Genomic DNA, 12,912 nt, shown 5'->3' with positions numbered 1-12,912 from the left:
TCAGTGTGGAGTGTTATAACTGTGATGTTCCCATGCAAGGTGGTGATAGAGGAAGGAGGTTAGGCAAGTAATATGGTGGAATGCAGTTTGTCTCGTATCTGATGTGTCTCAGCAGAAAGGATGACTGGAAGTAGTGTTACCATCTTCATAAATAACAAGCTAGACAACTTGTCCCTCCACCACGTACCGACTTGCAGGCAGTTGCTGCTGTAATACAGGGGCCAGATCGGGTGGCAATATATTGCCTTTACTTGGTACTCCATGTTGTCCCAGATAATGAAGCTCTTCACAATCTCAGCTCACAGCTCTCTTACCCATTCCACCCATGAAGATTTTAACACAATAATGTGTTCTGGTGTGTTACTACCAACTGCTCTCTGGGTCTAGCTGTCAGGAGGGTCTTGGTTTTGGAAGCTCTGTGCCTTCTTCTAAAATTTGCAATAACTCTAATAGTGTAAGTAGCTAAACATGAACGTTTCAGCAGATCATTAATGTGTTTCTTCCAGTTCAGTTTCTTACAATGCATACACCCAGAAATTTTGAATATTCTGCCTGGGTAACAGACTCCTGGTGTTCTGCCATTTACTGTACAGAACTGTATATACTGTTTTCTTTTTTTTTTTTTTTTTTCTTTTCCAAAATTTAGAGAGAGTCCATTTGCAGAGAACAACTTAATAATTTTCTGAAAGACATTATTTACAATTTCCTCAGCTAATTCTTGTTTGTTGGGTGTCATTGCTATACTTGTATCATCAGCAGAAAGAACTAGTTTTGCATCATCATGAATAATAAGGGACCCGAGAATGAACCCTGTGGCACACCGTTTCGATATCTTCCCAGATGGAGAAGTGTGCTCATTTCTGCAGACTATCTGTACCGTTAATTTCAACCTTCTGCATTCTTCCAGTTGAATATGAATTGAAGCAGTTGTACACTGTCCCACTCATATCACAATACTTCAGCTTGTCTACAAGAATTTCATGATTCACACAGTCAAAAGCCTTTGAGAGATCACTGAATATCCCAATGGGTGATTTTCAGTTATTCAGAGCATTTAATATTTGATCAGTGAAAGCATATATAGCATTTTCTGTTGAAAAGCCTTTCTGAAAAGGAAATTGACATTTTGTTAGTACTTCATTTTTACAAATATGTGAAGCTACTTTTGAATTCATTACTTTTTCAAGAATTTTGGATAAAGCTGTCAGAGGTGAGATTGGGCGACAATTGTTAGCATCAGTCCTATCCCCTTTTTTATGCAATGGTTTAGCAATAGAATATTTCAGTGTATCCAGAAAAATGCTCTGTTTCAGTGAGCTGCTACATATGTAGCTGGGAATCCTACTTACCTGTTGGGAACAAGCTTTTAGTACTCTGTTGGGAATGCAATCAATTCCATACGAGCTTGTTTGAATTTCAGCTTTATCAAATTGCATAGTTATTTCCTCTTCCATATACAGCCTTTGCATTTTCTAATGAACTGTTGGATCTCATTTTCTCTGCAGCACGTAAAAAGTGATTATTAAAAATAATTTCTACTTCAGATGTTTTGTTAACAAACTTTTCGTTGAGTTCAATAGAAAGAGGTTAATAACTTTTACTAAACATTCGTACATGCTTTAATGTGTGAATTTAGGACATAATTATGCAACAACAAACATAGTGACATATTTAATAACTTCAGCGGCAACCTTTTAAAACAGTTAACCACTCTGAATGCAGTTTGTTTTCTCTCTTAGAAACAGTAGTAAACAGCTTATGGATATTAATACTGAGAAAACCAGCCCTAACCTGTAGGTGCTAGAAAAAGAACTCAGGTCACCATTTAGTAAGTGATTTCATTTTTATAAGTGCTTTTAATGGCTGAAGCTATTCGGTACCTGATGTCAGGGTGAAGGTTGCACAATTTCTATAATTTATGATAGAAGGTTGCAAGCTCTAAACTAGTACTCACTGACATCAAAGATTATTAAAATAAGTTAATAACATAGCGACTTAGGTTTCCAGGATGTCTTGGAATTCACAGTCTTGTTTATAAAACTATTGTAGCACAATTCAGATCTTCTGCTAAGGGCATGCTGAATGGGAAAAACATAAGCCGTAAACCATGTCCAGCAGTATGTTTGTTTCGTGGTGCTTTCTTTAACCATTACATAGTGTGATATTGTCACCACCAACCTGTATCCAACAGCCCATATGTTTAACAGATACTCACCTTTGAACGTGGTGTGTATTAGTATGCTTGTTAATGTGACGTAACAGTAAATGCAGTCCATCTGATAATCCAACTTGTCGTTTGTTTCATGACCCAATTCCCATGCTCCATACAGTGTTAATGGGTCAGCAGTGGGCCACATAAAGGCAATGTGATGTGGATCTACATTTGCAGTGGTGCGCAGCAAATGATGTGGCTTCTCCAGAATGGTATTTCACTGCCAAATATTGCTGTTGGTTTGGCTTAATAGAGTTACCAGGACTCTCTTAAACACTCTCATACGAGGCATGTTGTCTGTTACTTTGCTTCCTATTGAAGGTCCCATAGTCATTTGTCTAGATGGTTGCACATGAACATGTGATGAACATTGCCATTTCTGTGGAGCCAGCTAATAGATGGAGACAGACAACACATCGTCTTTTACCGAAGTGACTCGAACAGTAGCTTACCCTTCACTATGCTTTGGGTGTTGACAAAATGATTTCTATGTATCTGCAGTGGTTATGTGCCCTTAGTGAGTGATAGTGGGGCAGTCATTGCGTACTGACTGATAACTCTTAATTTTGTCATTATTTTTGAAAACAGATTGATTTTCCACATTCTTAATGTAAATCTGAGGTGGAAAATGAGTGTATTTTAAAAAGTATTTGACTGTTGAACCTAAAATGCAAATACTTGCCGTTTTTATTTGATGTGCCTGGAGCTTTACTGCATTCCTTGAAATGTGGTCTTCACTGAAGATGAAGATGATGTGCTTTGTTTAAAATCACTTGCCGTTATGACATTTTTATCCAAGACTCAATCCTCCACTGTCCATACTTGTAAATAAATGTGTGTGTCTGCCACAAACTTAAAGGACATTGTAAGCAGAAGATAGGTTGCACATATTACCACAGGATCTGATAATGTCGTCAGTATATAAACTGGCACTCTCACCATGATGCAACTGTTCTACAAAATTTGATCCTTTCAACAGTTTCTTTGTGACAGAGAATGCTGAACAAATGCAGTAGCTGAGTTTCTATTAGTTGTTTGGATGTTATGAAAGGGATACATTGCTAATTATCGTATAGAGGAGACATTGAGTTGCGGACAGGCACAAGGAAAATACTATTATACATGGAAGCTTTCAGACAAAAGGCCTCCTCCTGAAGTAGAGCACGCACTTGTGCGTGACCACTGTCTTCGGCTTCAGAAGAAGGCGTTTTGGCCAGAAGCTTAAATGTATAGCAGTCATTTCATTGTGCCTGTCTGCGACTCAACATATCCTCTATGTGATGAGTAGTGATCTACCAGTTTTTGTGATATTCTTGTTCCTTCCTGGACTTCCCAGTTGTTTGACTGTGAAAGCTGTGCAGAGAGGGGGCAGCTCTGCAAAACCTTTTTTGCTCTATTTCAACAACTTGAGAGGCACTCTGCCTACGTCTCAACTCACACAATAAACAGGAAAGGGTGTTCTTTGGTCTCTTAGCATGACATTATGTGAGGAAGCAGCAAACTCCCACTGCCACTCAGAGCTATTTCAGGACAGTATTTCAAAGGTGCAGCTCTTAACTCAAAATTCTGCTAAAATCATGATAATTGACAGTAATGTACAGGGTGACAATTATTGGACTATATAAAAAAATGTAAATTAGAATTACTTATAAACTACAGTGTGCACACACTTTTTTCAACATGTAAACATCACTACAGATATTCGGATTTAGGTTATGACATGTTCAATATGCCTGCTGTCATGGGCGATGATATGGTGCAGACGAATGGAGAAATTCTGCGTGATCTGCTGAAATACTGGAACATTGATGCTGTCGATGACCACATGAATGGCTGTTTTCAGCTCAGCAATGGTTTTGGGGTTATTGTTGTACACATTGTCTTTCATATAGCCCCACAAAAAAAGTTGCATGTGTTCAGATTCAGAGAACATGGCAGCCAATTGAGGTCCTTGCCAGTGGCCGCTAGGTACCCCAGAGCCAGAATACATTCCCCAAAGTGCTGCTCCAAGACATCAAACACACTCCTGCTTCGATAAGGGTCGAGCTCCATCTTGCATGAACCACATCTTTTCAAAATCGGAGTCACTTTGGGTAATAGGGCTAATCGGTTGCAAACTTCCTTTGTACCACAGTTGGGCTGTTATTGCTTGCATAGTAGGCCTTCACAAGCACCATATGCTCAGGCACGCTGTACCGTGACATTGTCATGTATAAATGGCTGATAACAACAAGGCGCATGTGCGTGCACATACTAATTCCTATCATGCCCCATGGCCAACCATGCAGTTTGAATTTCCTAACACAAACTGTTCGGAAGTCATGACAATTTTATTTCATATATTTCAATGATTGTCACCCTGTATGTGCATCTGCCTTTCATGTAAAGAACTGAGGTGGCTCCTTCCACAGGAATTCTCTCTCAAAGATTGAGGATCTCTTCATTATCTAACTTGAATATTCAAATGTGGTGGCTTGACTTTTGCTAACAAACATTAACACTGTTATCTCAGAATTGTCAATGCCGTAACTGTCCTGGAGTTGGTGTATCCTTTTTTACAACAATAATTTGTGATTCTTCAGCCATTGAAGATGATTGTGTCTGGTAGTGTCCAAAATAATTTTTGGAAAAAAAAAAAAAAAAAAAGTGAAATGAAGCTAATATTTGTTTTAAAACTGTATACTGACTAGCCAGCACACTGTAACTATCCCCTTATGTCAGTAAAGTGCATGTTTTAGGCCAGGTAGCGGGCTGAGGAAGCTATACAAAGATGTGTAGTAGTTCCAAGGGACACACACAAATCATCTGGATGACACTGTTAGCAGTGGCTAAGCAAAACTGCACGTATTGAAGCAGGTTCACTTAAGAGGAAGCTGTGATGTCCCAGCATTGGTAATTTGTTTCATGGAAATGATGATTGCCTGTTACTCACTTGAAACCATCATTAGTCTGTATCAAAAGTGGGCTAATGACAAAGCTGCTAGTTGACAATATTGCTACAATTAACACCAGCACTTCTGAGAGCAAAGAATGTAAAAGCTTGCCATTCCTTTTAAGTAAAATAACCAACAATTTGTAGTACAGAAGATAGCAAAGATAGCCTCTTTTGGAAGCCATTACTATAAAATATTATTTATAGACTCCCTTATCAAAATTTAAGTAGAATGTTTTACTGGTTGGACACTCATTTGCTATAAGGTTGTTGGTGCTTAATGTGTGAGACGTGTAAAGTTAAATTGGCCTTATATTGCAAAAACGCCCCCAGGTCTGTTAAGTACAATTTGCCCACAAGCAACAAGTTTATTTACAACCAAAGTGGAGTAATTCCCACTAATAAATGTTTGATGTACCTTGTGTAAAATTCATGGGAATTTCTAATAATTACTGCTCAAATAAGATTTATAGGAATACGGTAACTACTGTACTGTAGATCACTGTTTACAACAGTTCTCATAACTGGGATGTGAGGATCAAGATGCTGTGTTCCCAGATAAAATCTATCCATCTGATTCTTATAACTTTGTCAGTTTGATGTAAGATATACATGGTGATGATATACACAAAAGGCTGCTGGTACAGCAATAAGTAAGCCTTCAGGCACTGGTGTAACCTGGTGTACTGCACTCCAATTGAAAGTTCTTGTTGTTGCAAAAATAGAAATATTCTTTGGAGTGGGGAATTGAGGGTTGAACTGGTGTGTGAAAACCTAATCTTCCTTCTTCATGGAAAAAATGAACAGCTGAAGTTCAAAAATAGTAAGTTGTAGAAATAGAACTTAAAAATCTTCCATAAGAGTTTGAAAATTTGTATGTCAGATCAACTAACAAGAAAAAGTTGTGGTCAGTAGGTACATGAAATCTGGAACATCATCTTGTGATGTATTTGTACTCGTAGTTGCTGTAAGAACTAGCAGTGCAAGTTACAAAGAGCAGAAAGTGGGGGATGTTACATGTAGGGACAAGAAAGTGCAATCTGTTCATGTTGCAGTGCTTTGTAATGCTTAACTGTATTTACTATTACTGAAATATATAAGGTTGTCTTTCTGAAAGGCTCAACAAAGTTTTAAAATAAAATGTACCTGCAGTTACTTGCACAATCGCTAATCAATAACTGTATAAAGTTAGTAATGAAACAAGTTGAAAAAAGAAATCAAATATTCTGTGAAATGCTCTGTCTAAAAGAAAAAAAGAAAATAAGTTAGAGAACCACTTGATACACCTTTGAATGATGCTCAAAATCATGTGCAGCAGCTGCGATGCTCATATGTTAGTGATGTAAGGAGACTACAGTGTGGAATTTCGTCATACAGATATCATGTAGTGCTCTTCAAAATTCTAATTTAAACATTCAAATTCTCAATTGGAACCTCATTTGATGTACATGATTTAGAGCATCATTCAAAAGCATATCAAATATTTTTCTAATCTATTTATTCCTTACTTCTAAACAAATCATTTCACAAAACATTTGAAGTGTCCACCCACACTTGCATGTGCCCTGGAAAGCATTACATAAGGTATATTTACATATTGATCATTATTCTGTTATTATTAACACTTTGCCGTCCGCATGTGTAGTACAAATTTATTCACTTGGCGTCGGCAGAGCTAATTCGGATTACTTGTCACTGGCCACTTGTCGCCTTTCCGTTGATGACAAGCTTCAAACACATTGACTTCTGCGCGCTTTAATGTTACCGGAAATCCTCTAATTTGCCGTATTGTTCCACAAACTCGAATTAAATTTCAAGTAACTTCTCTGCAAGTTCTACACTGTTATAATAATTATCCATGTAGAGATGATGCCACTTTCCATAAGAAGGTGTCAATAGTTCTATCACTGTTTCTGCTAAAAATTGTCCAGCGCCGGAATATATCTTGAATGAGGAAATGTATCCCATACTCGAATCTCACAGCATTCGAATGAGTATGCCATATTTCATAATTTTTGACGGATTGTAAACTTAAAAAATTTAACTGTCCATGCCACGGTATCATTCCTTCATCAGCTGACATGTTTTGACTTAGATTAAACATTTCTTTACACTTTTTGGAAAAATAATCAATTATGAATTGCACTTCGAGAAGCCAGTCGGCATTATCCGGTCTATTGTTACTGTCGGAAAAATGTAAAAATGATAATATTTGTCTGAATCGGTTGCAGGACATGGTTTTGTGAAATATCGATGTGTCTATCAATGGATTCGTTGACCAGTAATCATTGATTTTATTTATTTATTTATTTTTTATTTTTTTTTTTTATTTTTTTATTTTTTAACATAAGGATAGCAAGCCCAAACCATTTTCTAAGTTCGGGTCCCATAACGTTGAAAAATCTAGCATTTTTAAAATCCAGTTTCCTTCTATTGCAATTTTGACTGTAATACTTCTTGGTTTCATTGCTAATACATTCAAATAGGTTGTTCCCAATATATAATTCTACGATATCCTTGACGCTGTGTGTATCTTTGGGAAATATGTGTGACCCGGAGATCCTTCAAATTTATTATTGGTCCTCAGTAAATCATAGCCTGTCTTCTTCGTCTGATTCATCTGAATCAGTTGGCAACCGTAGCGTTCGCTGAATTCTTCTTGGACGTATTTCACTATCTTCTGACCATTCGCTTCACTTTCATTTTTTTGATATCCAATGTCTTCTTTCCAATCGGCCAAGTCATCCAGAACATCAGACAAGACGTTCGAACACTTATCGTAAATAGTTGTATCGTCTCTTTAGTCTGCCATGATGAAATAGCATTAGTACTTATAAAAACAAAAAACTTGTTGACGTGTGCATCTTACTGTTACCTAACAAAACACCAACAGAATGAAAAAGATACTAAAGTGGTGTCACCAGCCACTGACAGATACTATGCACACGACACCACTGTGGTGTTGCCAGACGGCAAAGTGTTAAGAATATATTCATCAACAGAAAGCAGAAAGATTTCAATGTATGCTGTTACGTTGACTTTTTTGACACTTCATTTACATAGCTAATAGCAGCTGTTGGAAAACATTTCAATTTTCCCCTCAAATCAATCATTAAGTTTTGCTTAATTGCCCTGATTACTTTCAACCATTTAAATCTCCCCCCCCCCCTGAAAACTAGACCTCATGCTGATAAATTCAGTTACCCCATTTGTCCATTCCCCACAATGTGTTCGGCTATGAAAATTTAGACAAAAAATCATTGTGTAATTTCTAGAGAGTTTTGCTTTTGTTCTGCACAAAAATTTGGCCAGAAATGGGAGCTTGACCACACAGTTGCAGCTTATCACAGCAACTACGTTGACTGAGAAACCTTGCTACAAGAACATGCAGGGTTATTACAAATGATTGAAGCGATTTCACAGCTCTACAATAACTTTATTATTTGAGATATTTTCACAATGCTTTGCACACACATACAAAAACTCAAAAAGTTTTTTTAGGCATTCACAAATGTTCGATATGTGCCCCTTTAGTGATTCGGCAGACATCAAGCTTATAATAAAGTTCCTCCCACACTCGGCGCAGCATGTCCCCATCAATGAGCTCGAAAGCATCATTGATGCGAGCTCGCAGTTCTGGCACGTTTCTTGGTAGAGGAGGTTTAAACACTGAATCTTTCACATAACCCCACAGAAAGAAATCGCATGGGGTTAAGTCGGGAGAGCGTGGAGGCCATGACATGAATTGCTGATCATGATCTCCACCACGACCGATCCATCAGTTTTCCAATAGTCGGCGCTGTCGGTCTCCAGTTGCGGCATGAGCCAATTTTCCAGCACGTCCAGATACACGTGTCCTGTAATGTTTTTTTCGCAGAAGAAAAAGGGACCGTAAACTTTAAACCGTGAGATTGCACAAAACACGTTAACTTTTGGTGAATTGCGAATTTGCTGCACGAATGTGTGAGGATTCTCTACCGCCCAGATTCGCACATTGTGTCTGTTCACTTCACCATTAAGAAAAAATGTTGCTTCATCACTGAAAACAAGTTTCGCACTGAATGCATCCTCTTCCATGAGCTGTTGCAACAGCGCCGAAAATTCAAAGCGTTTGACTTTGTCATTGGGTGTCAGGGCTTGTAGCAATTGTAAACGGTAAGGCTTCTGCTTTAGCCTTTTCCGTAAGATTTTCCAAACCGTCGGCTATGGTACGTTTAGCTCCCTGCTTGCTTTATTCGTCGACTTCCGCAGGCTACGCGTGAAACTTGCTCGCACGCGTTCAACCGTTTCTTCACTCACTGCAGGCCGACCCGTTGATTTCCCCTTACAGAGACATCCAGAAGCTTTAAACTGCGCATACCATCGCCGAATGGAGTTAGCAGTTGGTGGATCTTTGTTGAACTTCGTCCTGAAGTGTCGTTGCACTGTTATGACTGACTGATGTGAGTGCATTTAAAGCACGACATAAGCTTTCTCGGCTCCTGTCGCCATTTTGTCTCGCTGCGCTCTCGAGCGCTCTGGCGGCAGAAACCTGAAGTGCGGCTTCAGCCGAACAAAACTTTGAGTTTTTCTACGTATCTGTAGTGTGTCGTGACCGTATGTCAATGAATGGAGCTACAGTGGATTTATGAAATCGCTTCAATCATTTGTAATAGCCCTGTATTTCCCTGCTGCAGCAGTCTGAATGATTTGATAGTGTAATGTACCTCAAGTTTATGTATTTCCAGTGTCTTGTGGGTTTAGTATTCCTCATTTTTATACAAGGTTTTTTAGGCACAAGTAATGAATTGGACCACCATTATTCCAATTGGTTGTGTGAAAAACTCTTGCTTGAATCCAGTTAGAGCATAACAGCCTCAGCCCAGCATTTCTCACAGACTTAATGTTCTGACAAAGAAGTCTGTAAAACATATGCAGAAAGTAGTGAAGCACACTGAACGCTAACCTGTTTCCTCCTCAGGATTGTTTGAATCAAGTTGTATGTAGTTGTGAAATAATTAATTTCATTTTCATAACCTGAGTATTTCATTTGTGAAACGTTAAAGTACCTGCATTTTTAATTCGCTCAAATTCCATTGATGATGATATTTCAGTCTCCATCTGAACTTGGCAACAGATTGATATAATGAAAGTTTATTTGACTATTGTTCAATTAAACAGTAATTTATTTTGTATACTGTAAGTTTATTGTATCGTTGTTGAATTAACAAGTGTTACCCAACGACAATGACCCAGTCCAAGCACTAAACAACGTTGTTGTGTCATACTCGAGCCAACTGCTTATTCAATTGCTAGTTATCTTGTAAACAACTGCCTCATTGTGGGACTTTGCTGCTAGCTTGGAATCATTTTATTGCATAGATAGTTAATTTTTTCTCACCTATATCACTGTTTATTTTATATGACTGCTGCTCTCTTGGACGTGTGAAAACACAACTTGTCACAGTGTTAGCTGAAGCTATAATTAAGAAATAAATGTGGGGTTGCAACTGTAAAACAATGGAATGGTACAAGACAATGATCTTCGTGGTTCGCACACATAGGCTCACTCACTCGAGGGTTAAAACAATTTAGTAACTGTATTACTATCAGTAATACTATCATAAATGTTATTAAGCATAAACTGAACAGTGTACATAACCAGCTAATATGAGACATAATCCTTGACTTGGGTAAACACAGCAGCATCTGGGTACATAAATATGAGGAAAGTGAACTGAATAACATAAAGAATACTTAGGTAATGAGTTTCTTTGTTTTTTTTATGTGCAGATAACAAGCAGAAACGACTCGTTGATGAGAACACCATTTGCTGCAGAGCTGCTGAAGCAGAAGGTACTCAGCAGCAAGGTCACTGTGTAGACTGCTGGCCAAACAACACATGGTGTCACACATGTTAATTCAAAACTTGTATGATGTTCAGGATTCTGACAAAATTTCACTCCATAAACTGTAATTAAGTTGCTCTAATTAAATTAAAATTTTATGTGGAACTGTCAAAATTTCTTTGTCATTTTTTACAATTGTGTAAATACTTTTCAGATTTAAGAATTTTGTAGAAGGTTCTTTCTTTTGTATTTTTGGTTGATAATGTTCCAAAATAATTTTTTTGATAATTTTCTTAAAGAGGTTGACGATTGTGACTAATACTGGAACTGAATAATGTATTTTAAATGTTCCAGCCCTTAGATTGTCAGCAAATCTTATGTGAGCTTTATGTGTTGGAAAGATGATGGGTAGATGTCAACTTCTGTCAGAAACAGTATTTATTTTTGTTTGCTAGGCTGAGTATTTGTGTAGTGGCGAACTTGAGGTTTGTGCATTGTGGAGTGTATAATGAGACAGTATTACTTGTGTGTTGTGTATCCTGGCAGTATTTAATAACTGCATTATTGCAAATTTCTGTTTTTGTTTATAGTCATAGGTGCTTTAGGTGTTAAGATAAAGAAACTAATAATTTTATAATGTTGTTATTCAGTTGTCCACAGAACTGGCAATAATGGGCATCTTACTTTTGTGGCTTACCCTTTAAAACAAGTGGTCTTTGAACCTGTTCCTAAGAAAGATTGCAAATTGTCACCTTTTGTTAGATGCAAATGTTAAGATTATAACCACCGTCATTGATATGTGTTTGCCAGACACTTTCGTGTATTTTTTTATTTGCAAATATTGTTTGCATATTCTGAAGTCTGAAATATAATGTTGTAAAACCGAAGCAATGAGTTCACAACTCATAAATTTTGGTGTTGTACTTTGTACAGTTGTATTCCATAGTGATAGGAGATTGAACTACAATTGTGTAACTGTATAGTGATTAAATATTTATTTTTTGTATAGTGTCTTGTTTTCACCTGTAAATGTCTGTTTATAAATGTGCGTTTAAATGTTATCGATTTTTTTTGTTGTTTGCTGCTCTCTCTCTCTCTCTCTCTCTCTCTCTCTCTCTCTCTCTCTCTCTCTGTCTGTATGTGTCTCTCTGTGTGTGTGTGTCTGTGTCTGTCTGTCTGTGCGTGCATGCGCATGCACACGCGCGCGCACACACACAGAGAGAGGATCATTCAATTCTGTGTACACTGCTTGTGTATGTACATAGTGTAGAAAAGAAAGAGAAATATTTGTTGTCCAGGGTTAACCTGAATTGTTTGTGGAAGAAATATTAAATGTGAATATTGAAAATTACATTTATCAGTTTGTATTCTGTATTTGGCATTTAGTGTATCTCTTTGTCAGTCTTTCACAGGTGTTTTGACATTTTCTTTAAAGTTCATAATGTGTTACAGAGTATACTAAGTAGTATACCAGCATGACTTCGGAAATTAAGATGAATTGAAACAATGTGTAAAGGAAGGCAATGTTTGCATAAAATGTGCAATGTATTTCCTAAGATAAAAAATATATGTGTGTTTACATACTTAAAGATCACATACTACATGGCTAAAAGTAATTTTGCGCAGTTGAATGTACTCTTGTAAACTTACTTTTTAAATTTCTTTATTATTATTTTTTGGCCAGATAGTAATTACATTGAAGCTGGTGCAGCTGCATTAAAGACATTCTTGCTTTCTTTCCTCATGGTGATCATTTTACACACCATTGGTGCAAGTACCTTGACACATTGTGCTATTTACCTGTAATGGAGCACCTAGTGTGCAGAAACCATTCCTGAAATGCAGAGTAAAATATTCACTCATGTATACTGAATTCAATGCTGTTCTACTTGTACTTGAAATTGTGGCTTCCAAAAGCCTTTTACTGTGTCTAGGTTATT

General features: G+C 37.3%; 1 protein-coding gene across 2 annotated transcripts in view; it reads left to right on the top strand.

Annotated features, from left to right (window-relative positions):
* Positions 1-11,976, top strand: part of LOC126185034 (mucin-5AC-like) — a 190,803-nt gene extending 178,827 nt beyond the window's left edge. For both annotated transcript variants that reach the window (XM_049927775.1, XM_049927774.1), the window contains exon 9: positions 10,917-11,976. The gene's annotated coding sequence lies outside the window, so the exon portion shown is untranslated. The remainder of the gene's footprint in view (positions 1-10,916) is intronic.
* Positions 11,977-12,912: the final 936 nt, after the last annotated feature.

This window comes from Schistocerca cancellata, chromosome 4 (genome assembly GCF_023864275.1).
Source record: "Schistocerca cancellata isolate TAMUIC-IGC-003103 chromosome 4, iqSchCanc2.1, whole genome shotgun sequence".
Lineage (NCBI taxonomy): Eukaryota > Metazoa > Arthropoda > Insecta > Orthoptera > Acrididae > Schistocerca > Schistocerca cancellata.
Note: the sequence above shows the minus strand (reverse complement) of the source record. Positions and strands in the feature narration are given on the sequence as shown.